Genomic DNA, 15005 nt, shown 5'->3' with positions numbered 1-15005 from the left:
GAGTGGAAGCTTTCCTGACCCCCACAACTGTTGCATCCTATGTGCATCTAAAACCAGCACCCTGTGGATGATGCCAATGTCTGCTGCCAGCTGCAGCAGTAGTAGTCAGGCTTCCTTCTGGGCTATGGGGTCAACTGCCTATGAACCAAATCCCAAGAAACAACTTCCCTAGGCTGCTTCCATTCTGAAACATGGTGCTCTGGGATTCTCTTCTTGAAGAGGAATTCATTCACTTCTGCAATTTTGAGGCTGCAAAGTGTGGAGTCCTGCTGGTTCTTGTGATGTTCTCAGGCCATCTTTCTATTGTTCTCTTCTGAAATATTTGACTTTTTCTTGCTAGTCTTTTCAACAACTAATTTCTCAGGCCATAACTTTACTAGAGCTTCCTTTCTGGCAAAATACAAAATATTTTTTAATTAAATTCTTTTATTGGTACATTGTAGGTATACAACACAATTACATTTCTCATTGGGAATTGTACCTTTACATAATGCATCTTGGTTCTTATTTTTTTCCCCATTCCTAGCCCTCCCTTCACCCCCTCCACCCTTCCCTATTTACAAAGACTTTATTTCCATTTTTTCCATTTCTCATCATTTTTTCCTTTCCCTTCTTTCCTTTCCCCTGCCCCTCCCACTACCCCTACCCCTTTGGACCTTTTCTTTCTATTTTACATTATCTATTATTCATTCTAATAATTAGTACATTTTAGGTATACAGTATAATGACATTCATCATTGGAAATTTGCACCTTTACATAGTCTCTCTTGGTTCTTATTTTTCACCCTTACCCAGCCCTCCCTTCAACCCCTCCAGTCCTCCCTATTTATAAAGATTTTGTTCCTATTTCTCCATTTTCTCATATTAATCCCATTCCCTTCTATCCTTTCCCCTAGCCCTACAACTTCCTTCCCCTTTGCCCCTTTGCTTCCTATTTCCCATTACCTATTATACATTTAGTCCTTATTTACACTTTCAGTTTCTCACACCAGAGAAATTATTCGATATTTACACATCTGTGTCCTACTTATTTCAGTTAAGAGTATTGCCTCAATGTGCATCCACTTAGCTATAAATGTCTCTAATTTCTCATTTTTTATGGCTGAGTACTACTCCATTTTATTAAAAAACCACATTTTCTTTATCCAGTCTCCAGTTGATGGGCATTTGGGCTGTTTCCAAGTTTTAGCTATTACAAACTGCACTGCTATGAACATAGGTGCACATATATCACTGTGGTATGATTCTTTTAATTCTTTGGGGAAGATCCCAAGCAGTGGAATAGCGGGGTCAAAAGGGACTTCCAGTCCTAGTTCTTTGAGGTATCTCCATACTGATTTCCACAGTGGTTGCACCAGTCTACACTCCCACCAGCAGTGGAGCAGGGTTCCTCTTTCCCCACAGCCCTGCCAGCATTTGTTATTGGTTGATTTCATGATAACAGCCATTCTTTCTGGAGTGAAGTGGAATCTCAGCGTTGTTTTCATTTGCATCTCTTGAATGACCAGTGATGTTGAACATTTTTTCATGTTTATTTGCTATTTGTACTTCTTTGTGTGAGAAATGTCTGTTCATTTCAGATGCCCATTTTCGGATTGGGTCTTTAAATTTGGGCGGTCTGATTTTCTTAAGTTCTTTATAGATTCGAGATAGTAGACCTTTGTCTGAGGAAGAGCAGGTGAAGATTTTTTCCTACATTGTGGGTTATCTCTTCACACTGCTGGTGGTTTCTCTTGCTGTGCAGAAGCCTTTTAATAAGAAGAGATCCCACTTGTTGATTGTTTGTGCTAGTTCACAGGCAACTGAGGTTTTGTTCATAAAATCTTTTCCTACACCAATGTCTTCAAGGGTTCTACCTAACCTCTGTTCCAACTGGTTCAGAGTTTCTATTTTAATATTTAGATCTTTAATCCATTTTGATTTTAGTTTAGTGCATGGTGAGAGATACAGGTCTAGTTTTAATCTTATACAAAATATTTTAAATCATTCTGCCGGGCTTTTTGCTCATGACTCTCAACATAAATTTGGCTAAAAGCCCCCAACAATAGCCATGCCACTGCCCCAACATTAGACTGCCTTGAAATTTCTTCTGCCAGATTCGTCTACTGCCCTTAGTCTCAGTCCCAGGCAAAGTCTCTGGACATGAGAAAAATCCAGACAAACTTTCTGCCAAGCCATAACACACATTGTCTCGAGTCTAACAGCCAATACAGTCCTTCCCAGCAGAAACTTCCTGAGCAGGGTCTTTACCAGTAGCATTTCTATCACCATTCTGATCTTCTGAGCTCTGACCAGAATCTCCCATCAAGTACAGCTTAAGGCATTCCAGGGCTCTTCAGCTGGCATCTCCAAACCTTTCTAAACTCTTCCCATAAGCCAGTTCCAGAGGTTCCTGAAGCACATGATCAGGTACAATCACAACAACAACCCCACTTCTCTGGTACTGAATTCTGTTTAGTTACTTTTTCACATTGCTGTGTCAGAAAAAACCCTCAACAACCAAATTGAAAAGAGGAAGTGTTTATTTGGGCTGACAATTTGTAGAAGTTTCAGTCCATAGTTGTCTGGCTCCAAGGCAGGGTGGCATGGCAGAGGGGCATCACAGAGGAGAAACAGATCCAGGCAGGCAGAAGGCAGCAAAAGCATCCATGCAGCAAGTGACAAGCAACAACCTTCTTTTGGTCTTTTATATCTTATCGAAGTTAACCACCCTTAGGGTGGGTAACACTCATATCTTTAATCCTAGCATCACATCTTCAATCCCCACATCACACACCCTAGAACCAGCCACCTCTGAAAAGCCCCACCTATTACTGCATGAAGCTTTGAAGGGGATATCTAGATACAAGGCATAACAGCAGAACTCACCACTTCCTGTTTTGCACATACAAACATCTACATGGGCAACCAACCACAAGAAGGTGATCATGCTCATAGTTTTGGTTTCTATAATCCAGACTCTTACCCTTGGCTCCTGGGATGTCACTTGAACCTACTAGCACTTGTTGTGGGGGCCTCCCCAAAATATCCCCTCCTACAATCTCCAAGCTAGCCAAAAGACTTGAAATAACAACTGCTTGAAAGTCCTGGAGGCAATGCTGCCATACATACAATGGGAGGGATCTCTAGGCTTCCTTCTCAGAACAGCCAAGAAGTTTGGTGGCCCCCAAGACCTCATGAATTAAGCAAAGCCAATTAAAAGAAAATTAGCAAAAAATGAGGGGGGGATTATCAAGAGAGAAACATCATGGGAGAGGCATTGATACTTAACAAAAATTGAATTGTCTGTACTGGGATGCCACAGGGCAAGGGGGGACAGATGGGGTTGCTAAAGGAGCTTTTGAGAAAGATGCTCTCAGAAGATTCATCAATTCGCTACATTCAGTGAAATGAAGGGGAATGTTGGAGTCACAGAGGACTGGATTTCTGCCCCTGCTTTTGCCTGTCATTAATCACTTGAGCCTTGGACAACTCCCTTCTTGTGTGCAAGTCAGAATATTATGCTACCTCAGAGTGACACATAGAACTTTTTCAGTTACCTAAGTCCAGTACTCCTCACCCTGATTCTGACTCAGTTGGCCTGGGGTGGAGTTCCATTAGTTGTTTTTGTGTGCCCACATGACTCTGGTTCATTCAAACTGCTGGACAAAACGGGAGGGAGGGAGGAATCCTTTTGTTTTGCACTGACAGATGGCTGCCTTTGTTGTGGCTGCCTAGGGAGTCCTTTGTAGTACTGGAGGGGCATGCTTGTGGAGGAGTTTCTGTGGAATGCCAGATATAGTCCAGGCACTTGTGTAAGGCAAACAATGAAATGTAAGCATACACCAGGTAGCAAGTGGCATGCAGCTGCATTTATTGAGGATCTCAGAAAGTTGTGCTCAGGGCATGTCCATGCCGACAAAAGATATGGCACAGACAGGAAAAAGTATGTGAGGGTGACAGAAAAGTAAAAGAACTGCACACAAATTAGAGCACACTGTAGTGGTAGCAGTGCATAAACAAGGCTTTCGGAATTTAAAGGATATGTACCTCATCCCACATGCATCACTGTGAATCTCTAGGTGTGATTGACAGGAATGATTGACAGGATGCTGTGTTATCTCAGGAGCTCTGAACGCATATGTTTGTCTCAGCATTCACTCTTAATTGCATACATGACATGTAGTACACATTTATGAACTCATAATGAAGTCTGAATAGGGTGAAGGTGACTGACGGTCCAGCTAGGAGATCCAGCATGCATATGTTCTTGCCAAGAGTATCAGAGATCTCCTGGGTTTTATTTATTTTCTACTTCTCTTTGGATAATGGAAAAAGGAATGTCCATGGCCATAGGGTGCTGTTTAAAATTAAATGGATGAAACTGAGTGACTCCCTCAGCTCCATTGTTTCTAACTGTATTAGAGGGAACCTTCTAGGATCTTCCCTTTATTGATGGATATCTTGATGTACTGCAAGATACCACTCAGTCAGTTCCATGCTGTTCTGTGGTACCTTTGAGTGCCAAGGTTGTTCTTGGGGAAAGAGTTGTTTCTGTTTAGTGCAGATGCACAGCTAACAGATAAGGGAGCTTTGTGCAAGCCCTTGGGAGACTGCTGTGGGCAAGCTGCTAACTCTGTCCTACCCCATTCACAAGGTGGGCTCTGAACCCTTCTGAGTATGTCCATTTCTGTCTTCATAATTCCTAGGATTTAGTTCAGTAGCATGGTTTCTAAGAGCCTGACCCAGCCATAAAAGTAAGGGATCTGAGGACAGCACTTTCTAGTGTGCAAACTTCTTTCATCTCCATTATCTTTTTGAAGGCCTTAAGCAACAGGTAGACATAATGTTGTGGCAGGGTGGGATATATGCATCTCTCCTCATCTGAAAAACACAACTACAGGGATTGTAACTCTCAGCACCAGTAATGAATTAAAGAGGCAGAGTTTAAAACAAAGGAAGTGAAAGCCAGGTGCAGTTGCACACCCCTGTGGTCCCAGCACTCGGAAGGCTGAGACAGGAGGATACTACAAGTTTAAGGCCATTCTTGGGCCAAATAGCAAGATCCTGTCTCAAAAAAAAAAAAACAGAAAAGAAAAAATAAAGGAAGAGAGAAGATTCAACCTGGCTGAATAGAGGAAGAGTCACGTTGTAAAATACTCAGAGAAAATCAACTAAAAACAGGTAATTGGAAGAAGGGGAAGAATATACATACTGATGCCAAAATCAATCTGAAATAAGAGATTTGTAGATCAAACAAAACATAGGCATAGGAGTTTATAAAAAGGAAAAGTAGTCCCCCAGGGCTGCCAGTGGAGACATCTGCCTGCATGCAACAAACTTCCATTCAGGATTTTCCCAGAAAAATGATTATGTTGTTACTTTTCTCACTGCTGAGACAAAATTCTCAACACCCAAGGCTAAAGAGAAAATGGTTTATTTAATTCACAGTTCACAGAGGTTTCAGTTCATAAACAGCTGGCTCCAAGGCAGGGTAGATGGCAAACAGGCATCACAGAGGAGAAACAACATGGCATGCACAAGGTAGAAAAGGCAATAAGAGAAATTAACAGTGTCTTTCTTCCCCTTTTATCTTCTTCAGACTACTGGGATTACAGTGGTGCCAACCAGTTAGTGTACTGGTTTAGTAATCACACACCCTCAATCTCAGCATCACACACTCTAGATTTAGCCACTGCATGAGGCTTTGGGGGTACATCTAGACCCAAATCATAACAGTGATGGAACCCTAATAGCATGGCAGAGTCAAACCACACAACATAGACTTGGGGTATATGACCCCTTGCCTCTTTCCCCTCCTCCAAATAGAGGATGTTGCAGCCTAGCAGTATATTTCACTGGCACATACCAGGGATAAGTGACCAGGAAGCCACTCCCTCCCTGATAGTTCACCAGTTTGTTCTCAGACTATGAGATGATAACAGGCAAATTCTGACTGAATTGGGAGTCAATATTGGACCGGCTTATGGCATGAGTGAGGAACATGGAACCTACTGGGACATATTGAGAGTGAATGAGCCCACAGCCTTCCAGGGAAAAACACACCAGTGAAGCAGAGTGGTAAATGCTGTGCACTGCAGCATCTAATTAGAACCTGCAGAAACAGCAAGCAGAGGGACCACAGTGAACTGCAGCACAAAAGTATCCTCCCAACTCCAAGCAGCATGAGAGAGGAGAGACATGTCAGTGGAGTGGAACAGTAGTATGTTCAAGGGCTAGGACTTGGAGCAGCTGTGGGTTGTCTTTGTCTCAAGGCTCCCAGTATTGAAATCCCACACTTGGGTGAACAACTGCTGTGGAGGCATACAAGATAAGAAGACATGGGTGGACCACTGAAGGACAGCCAGAGTGTTACTGGCCAAAGATGTGGCCCCAGCCACCACAGCCAAAAGCCAAGATCAGCCTGCTAGTCTGTGGTGCTAAACTTTAATGCAACTTTACCCCAACTTGACTGCAGGTTTACTGAGGTTACCTAGCACAGATTTGGGCTCTGACTTAGACAGTACTGCAGGATTGTGAACATCAGAGGATAGCCACAGGCTTCTGGTCAGAGAAATTTCTTTTTTTTTTCTTCTGGTTTTTTAAGTTTTTATTCTGGTTGTTTGTATTGTTCTGTTCATTATAGTTTTCTCTCTTTACTTGATTGTCTTTTTTAATTTTTTCATGTGAGTGAATATTGTCTTTAGTTTTTCTGGTTTGCTTTGATCTTCTTTTGCTTTCTCCTTCACTCTTTCTCTCCTGGCTTCTCCAGTTTCCAAAAGCTTTAGTGATCTTCCTTTGTCCTTCATTCTTGCTTCTAATATATTTATTTTCATTTATTTCTATTTTCCCCCCTTATCCCTCTTAAATTTCTCCCTCTCAGGATAAAAATCACTCTACTAAGGTGAAATTTACTATATACAACTCCCAGGTTCTGTTGGGTTTTGTTATATAACTATAGATCTTACTCCTATAGAAAAATAGAAAATAAAGAGAATCAGAAGCAAGATGCAACCTCAGACATCCAGACCACCCAGGGCAAGTCCAAGGGTCACTGAAGTAGAAGAAATTAGAAGCAACCCACCTCAATTTCTTAAATGGTAGCAGCAGAAGTAAAAAAAAAAAAAAAGAAAAAACAGATAAACTGGTCTATAGATAAATCAAATCAGAAATAATTTCTGAGGCAAAGAAAGAGATGATAACAATAATGAGGGGCTTAGTTAGTGAATCTAGAGTAGATACAGAAAAAAATAGAGATTAGGAAAATGATGGAGACCATAAATGCCCAACATAGGAAACAAATGGAATCCATGAAACAGATTCAAACAAATATCCAGGAGATTAAAAATTCTATTGAAAGTATACATGCAACTTGCCACAAATTGCTGGGGATTTTGAAAGTAAAACTGTAGGATTTAATATTTGCCCTAATGGATTTTGGTCTTGCTTCAGTCCTATTCCTTTATATTCCCTGGTTTGTGACTTTTGGAATGGAAATGTTTATCTTGTGCCGTTGACTGTTGGAAGTGTTTCACTTTCTTTTCATTTGTACAGGGTTTGCAGCTGAATTTGCTGGAAATCACTGAGGAAACATTGGACTTGGACTTTTTGGCAATGCTGAAACTGTTAGGATTTGGCAGCTCTTGTAGATGGACTAAATGGCTTTTTGCCTGAAGGGATATGCATGAGTATTTGAAGGACCAGAGGTGGAATGTTATGGCTTGTGTTTAGATGTCCCTCCAAAGCCTCATGCTTGGTCAGTGGTGGCTGAATATAGAGTATGTGATTGATTCATGGTAGGGATAAGCCCAAGGGTACTAGGATCAAGGGTGTGAGTGCTACAGACCCTATGTAGTCTGCATAAAATAAAAGGGGCAGAAGGATGCTGTGAAGGTCCCCTGTTGCTTCTGCTGTCCTCCTCCACCATGAACTGTTGCCCCTCTGCCATTCTGCCTTGGAACCAGCCAGTTATGGACTGAAACTTCTATGAACTCTAAGGAAAAAAACTTTCTCCCCGTGAATCTGGGTGTTGGATATTTTGTCTGAGCAATGAGAAAAAAGTAATTAACACAAAGCTATAGAAAAAATCACATCAGAAATAATTTCTCAGGTAAAGAAAGAGATGATGATCATAATAAGGGACTTGGTTAGTGAATCTAGAGTAGACAAAGATAAAAAACATAGATTGGGAAAATTATAGAAACTATGAATGCCCAATATAGGAAACAAATGGAGTTCATGAAATAGATTCAATTAGATATTCAGGAGATTAAAAATTCTATTGAAATTATACATGGCAGAATGAACAAATGTAAGGACAGGATATCAGATGTGTAAGACAAGATTGTGGCTAATGATCACAAAAAGACAGATTTAGGAGGCTTGATCTTTTTAAAAAGCTTCTGCACAGCAAGAGAAACCACCAACAGCATGAAGAGACAACCCACAATGTGGGAAAAAATTTTACCAGCTGTGCCTCAAACAAAGGTCTACTATCCAGAATATATAAAGAACTTTTAAAAATCAGACCTCTTAGAGGGTTGCCATACCATCAGTAAGTGCCCACAGATCGTGGGGAGCAGCTGTGTGGACCAGAGCAGTGTGGCTGCAGGCAGATCCCAGCCCAGGCTCCACCCTGACTTCAGAGGCTCTGGCACACCTGCCCAAGCCAAAGGACTGCCCAGAAAAGAACTGCACAGGTACACAAGCTTCAGCCAGAGGCCCACCATACCATTGGCCAAAGCCAAGGGCCCACCTGGAAAAGAACTACACAGGAGCACAAGCAAGAATGAGAGGCTTACTCCAATACCATTGATAAGTGCATGGAGACCCTAGCCAGAAGCCTGAAAGGACAACAGGAACTGGGGTGCACAACCTGCAGGAAAAGGCCCTCCCAGACAACAGCTACATAGGGGCCCCAGTAGGAGGCATGCCTAGATACCATCCCAAGTGTGCACAGGCCCCAGCCAGAAGCATGCCCAGACAACAGGTCAGCTCAGGGATCCAGAAGGCCACCACTCTGAACTCAGGAATTGGTGTACTGGTGAGCAGCTGAGTAAAGGCTGCTCAGTGGCTTGCTGAGAATTGAAGACCACTGGGTGAGCAAAAAATCGCCTCAACAAAGGGACAGGCTCCATCTGTTGAAATGAGAAGACATGTAAATAAGTCTCAAAAACAGACTTCCAGATCACCTAAGATGACCCCAAAGGGGAAAGAGATGAAACAATCTGATACTCAACCACCTGGACTCCCTCAAATGGCAATGAAATAGGACCTGGAATAAATGAAATCAGAAATAATTTATCAGATAACAGCAGAGATTGTAACCATAGTACAAGACATGATTAATAAATCTAGAGCAGACACAGATTAAAAAAATAGAGAAGCTGAGGAACATGACAGAATCAAAACACAGGAAAAAAATGGAATCCATAAAACAGATGCAAACAGATTTCCAGGAGATTGAAAACTCCATTGAAAGTTTACAAAGCAGAATGAGCCAATGCAAAGACAGAATTTCAGATATAGAGCACAGGACTGCAATTAGTAACCAGGAAAAGAAATACTTCTTAAAAATAATAAGGGACCAAGAGAAATCAATCCAGAAGCTGCTAGACGATGCAAAGAAGAATAACATAAGACTGATCGGAGTCAGTGAAGAAACAGGAGAGAGTGCAGACAACATGAAAAACTGTTCACAGAAGTAATGGCAGAAAACTTCCCAACTAGGTGAAAAGAACTTGACATACAGATAAGTGAGGAATATAGGACTCCAACTGGCCATGATAAAAAAAAAATCTACAAATAGGCATAAAATAGTTAAGATTCGAGAAACTCAGCGGAAGAAAGAAATTCTAAAAGTAGTTAGAGAAAAGAAACAAATCATATACAAAGGAAAGTCCATCAGAATCACAGTAGACTTCTCAACACAAACCCACAAGGCAAGAAGAGTATGGAGTGATGTATTTCAAGCCCTGAAGGAAAACAACCTCCAACCAAGACTGATGTACCCTGCAAAACTATCTTTCAAAATTGATGGAGAAATAAGATACTTTCATGACAAAGAGCACCTGAGGAACTTCATGAATTAATATATATGCACCAAACACTAGTGTGCCCAACTATATAAAACACATACTAATGAACATGAAAAATCATATAAGCACCAATACAATAGCAATGGGGGACCTCAATACCCCATTGTCACAAATAGATACATCAACTAGACAAAAAATAAACAACAAAATATTAGAACTCAATCAAACTCTTGGACAAATGAACTTAACAGATGTTTACAGAGTGTTCCATGTCACAAAGTCAAAATACAATTCTTTTCAACTGCACATGGGTCAGTCTCCAAAATACACCACATACTTGCTCATAGAACATGTTTAAGTAAGTGCAAAGGAAATGAAGTTATCCCCTGTGTATTATCAGACTACAGTGTGATGAAATTGTAGATCAATAGCAAAAGAAACCCAAAGAATTTCATAAACACATGGAAATTGAATGACACACTTCTGAATAACCAATGGGTCACAGAGGAAATTAAAGAAAGAATCAAATAGTTTCTACAATTAAATGCCAATGCCAGTACTACATATTGGAATGTATGGGATTCAATGAAAGCAGTCTTATGAGGGAAATTCATACAAGTGAATACTCATATTAGAAAAACAGAGGAAGCTTAACTACACAACCTCATGCTGAACCTCAAGCATCTTGAAAAATAAGAGCAGCACAAACCCAAAGGTCATACAAGGGAGGAAATTACAAAGATCAGAGCAGAAATCAATGCAATGGAGACTAAGAGAATGATACAAAAAAAGAATGAAACCAAGACTTATTTCTTTGAAAGAATACACAAAATTGACATACTGTTAGCCAACCTTAACAAGAAAAAGGAAAGAAAAGGCCCAAATGCATGTAATTAGGAATGAAAAGGGTGAAATTACAACAGACCCAGCAGAAATCCAGAGGATCATCAATACTTACTTCAAGAACCTATACACCAATAAGATGGAGAATACAGAAGAAATGGCCATATTCCTAGATACCTGTGAATTAACAAAGCTGAACGAAGATGACCTAAAAATTCTAAATGACCCAATATCAATCAATGAAATTAAAAACATAATTAAAAACTTACCAGCTAAGAAAAGCCCAGGTACTGATGGCTTCACTGCTGAATTCTACAAGACATTTGGAGAGGAACTGCTGCCACTACTGTTTAAACTCTTCAATGAAATTGAAAGGGAAGCAATACTCCCAAATTTATTCCTGGAGCAAAGCATCACCTTGATCCCCAAAGCAAAGAAAGACCCAACCATAAAAGAGAACTATATGCCAACTCACTAATGAACATAGATGCAAAAATCCTTAATAAGACACTGGCAAATAGAATGCAGAAGAACATCAAGAAGATCATACACCCTGACCAAGTGGGATTCATTCCAGAGATTCAGGGATGGTTCACCATACACAAATCAATAAATGTAATACACTGTATTAATAGAGCCAAGGACAAAAACAATATGATCATCTCAATAGATTCAGAAAAAACATTTGACAAAATCCAACATGCATTTATGATAAAAACCTACCAAAAATTGGAATAGACAGGCTCTACCTCAATCTGATAAAAGGCATCTATGAAAAACCAACAGCCAATATTATACTAAATGGTCAAAAACTGAAATCCTTCACACTAAAATCAGGAACAAAAAAAAGATGTTCACAGTTACCACTCCTGTTCAATATAGTTTTGGAAACATTAGGCACGGCACTTAGAAAAGAGAAAGAAATAAAAGGAATAAAGATAGGAAATGAAGAAGTCAAATTGTCATTTTTTGCAGATGACATGATACTCTATATACAAGACTGGAAGCACTTCACCAAAACTCTTCTAGACTTAATAACCAAATTCAGTAAAGTACTGGATAAAAGGTCAACACACAAAAATCAATAGCTTTTCTGTACATGAAAAACAGACTCACTGAGAGAGAAATGGGACAATCAATTCCTTTCACAATAGCATCCAAAATATCAAAATACCTAGGAATCAACCTAATGAAAGAAATCAAAGACCTCTACTCTGAAAACTACAGCACTCTAAAAAAAGAGATTGAAGAGGATATCAGAAAATGGAAAGGCATCCCTGCTCCTGAGTAGGAAGAATCAACATAGTGAAACTGGCCATACTGCCCAAACTACTATAAAGAGTCAATGCAATCCCAATTGAAATCCCAGCAGCATACATCACATTCCTTGAGAAAACAATCCAAAAATTTATTTGGAACAAGAAGAGACCTAGAATAGCAAAAGCAATACTAGGCAACAGAGACATGGCAGGGGTATCACAATACCCAGCTTGAAACTATACTACGTAGATACTATGATAAAAACAGCATGGTACTGGCAAAGAAACAGACCTGAAGACCAGTGGGACAGATTAGAAGATGCAGAAATAACTCCAGACATACTCAGCCATCGCATCTTCAACAAAGGAGCCAAACACCCTCACTGGAGGAAAGATAGCCTCTTTAATAAATGGTGCTGGAAAAATTGGGTTTCAACTTCCCAAAGATTAAAACTAGACCTATATCTCTCACCATGCACTAAACTAAAATAGAAATGGATTAAAGATCTAAATATTAAAGCAGAAACACCAAACCAGCTGAAAGAGAGGTTAGGTAGAACTCTTGAAGACACTGGTGTAGGAAAAACTTTTATGAACAAAACCTCACTTGCTGGTGAAGTAGCACAAACAACAACTGGGATCTCTTCCTATTAAAAAGCCTCTGTACAGCAAGAGAAACCATCAACAGCATGAAGAGACAACCCATAATGTGGGAAAAAAATGTTTACCAGCTGTCCCTCAGACGAAGGTCTACTATCTAGAATCTATAAAGAACTTAAAAATATTAGACCTCCCAAATTTAAAGACCCAATCCAGAAATGGGCATCTGAAATGAACAGACATTTCTCACACAAAGAAGTAGAAATAGCAAATAAACATGAAAAAATGTTCAACATCACTGGTCATTCCAGAGATGCAAATGAAAACAACACTGAGATTCCACCTCACCCCAGAAAGAATGGCTGCTATCATGAAATCAACCAATAACAAATGCTGGTGGTGCTGTGGGGAAAGAGGAACCCTGGTCCACTGCTGGTGGCAGTGTAGACTGGTGCAAGCACTGTGGAAATCAGTATGGAGATACCTCAAAAAGTAGGATTAGAGGTCCCATTTGACCCAGCTGGGTATCTTTTCCAAGAATTAAAAGAATCATACCAAAGTGATATATGTGCACTATGTTCATAGTGGCACATTTTGTAATACCTAAAACATGGAAACAGCCAATTGCCCATCAAATGGAGACTTGAGAGAGAAAATGTGGATTTAAAAAAAATTCAATGAAGTACTACTCAGCCATAAAGAATGAGAAACTAGAGTCATTCATAGCTAAATAGATGCACATTGAGACAGTACTCTTAAGTGAAATAAATAGGACATACATGTGCAAATACCAAATAGTTTCACTGTTATGAGAAACTGAAAGTGTAAATGAATTTTAAAATGTAATATAGATCATGTGAAATAGGAAGAAAAGGTCCAAAGAGGAAGGGGAAGTGGGAGAGGTATGGGAAAGAAAGAAGGGAAAGCAAAACATATGAGAAATGGAAAAAATGGAAGCAAAGTCTTTGTAAATAGGGAGGGGTGGAGAGGTTGAAGGGAAATCAGGGCAATGGGGAAAAAATAAGAACCCAGATATATCATCGAAAGGTACAAATTCCCAATGATGAATGTCATTGTATTGTATGCCTAAAATTTACCAATAAACTTAATGAATAAAAAAATCAATGGAGAAATAAGATACTTCCATGACAGAGAACACATTAAGAAATTCCTGACCAACATACCATTACTGCAATATGTTCTATAGCATATTTTAGAGAGATAATAGAGACTACAATTCCATGAACACCAATAGAAAGAATTCACCAGGCAAGGCAAACCATTAAACAGAGTGGAAAGACAGGAAACCAACACCAGGAAAAAGTAAAGGTTAAGTCCATACCTATCAGTTGTAACCATCAATATAAATGGTCTCAATTCACCAATGAAAAGAACAAGATTGGCAGAATGAATAAGAAACAAGATCCAAAAATATGCTGCATACAAAAAATGCATTTAACTTAAAAAGAAATTCATGGACAGAAAGTCAAAGGGCGGAAAACAATACTTCACACAAGAGCACAGCAAAAAGCAGGAGTAACTATCCTACTTGCAGACAAAGTGAATTTCAAGCATGATAAAGAGAGAAAAGAAGGTCACTACATGCTTCTTAAAGGAACACTCCAAGAGGAAGATATAAGCATTATAAATATATATGCATCAAATACCAGCACACCATACTATAAAAAATAAACATAAAGAGACAGGAAAAATCAAATAAGCACTAATACAATTGTAGCTGGGGACCTCAATATTTCATTTTCATAAATAGACAAAAATCAACAAATAAATTTTAGAACTGAAACAAAGCAGTGAACAAATGTACTTAGTAGATGTCTAGAGAGTGTTCCACCCCACATCAAAATACATATTCTTCTCAGCTATGCATGGGATGTTCTCAAAAATAGACCACATACTAGTTCATGGAACATGTTTAAGTAAAAGCAAAGGAACTGAAATTATCCCATGCATATTATCTGACCATAGTGCAGTGAAATTGGAAATCAACAACAAAAGAAACTAGAAAAAATACATAAACATGTGGAAATTAAATAATACTCCTTAGCAACCACTGGGTCACATATTAAATGAAAGAAGAAATAAGAAAGTATACAATTAAATGATAATGTCACTACAACAAACTTCAATTTATGGGATGCAATGAAAGCATTACTATGAGGGAAACTTATAACAGTGAATTGCCATATGAGAAAAGCAGAGTGAGCTCAAATAAAAACCCTAATATTGAAATACAATCTTCTAAAAAATGAAGAGCAAAGGTCCCATG

Source organism: Heterocephalus glaber, unplaced genomic scaffold, assembly GCF_053883595.1.
Source record: "Heterocephalus glaber isolate CG9 unplaced genomic scaffold, H.glaber_assembly_v1.0 deba00000936, whole genome shotgun sequence".
Classification (NCBI taxonomy): domain Eukaryota; kingdom Metazoa; phylum Chordata; class Mammalia; order Rodentia; family Bathyergidae; genus Heterocephalus; species Heterocephalus glaber.
Note: the sequence above shows the minus strand (reverse complement) of the source record.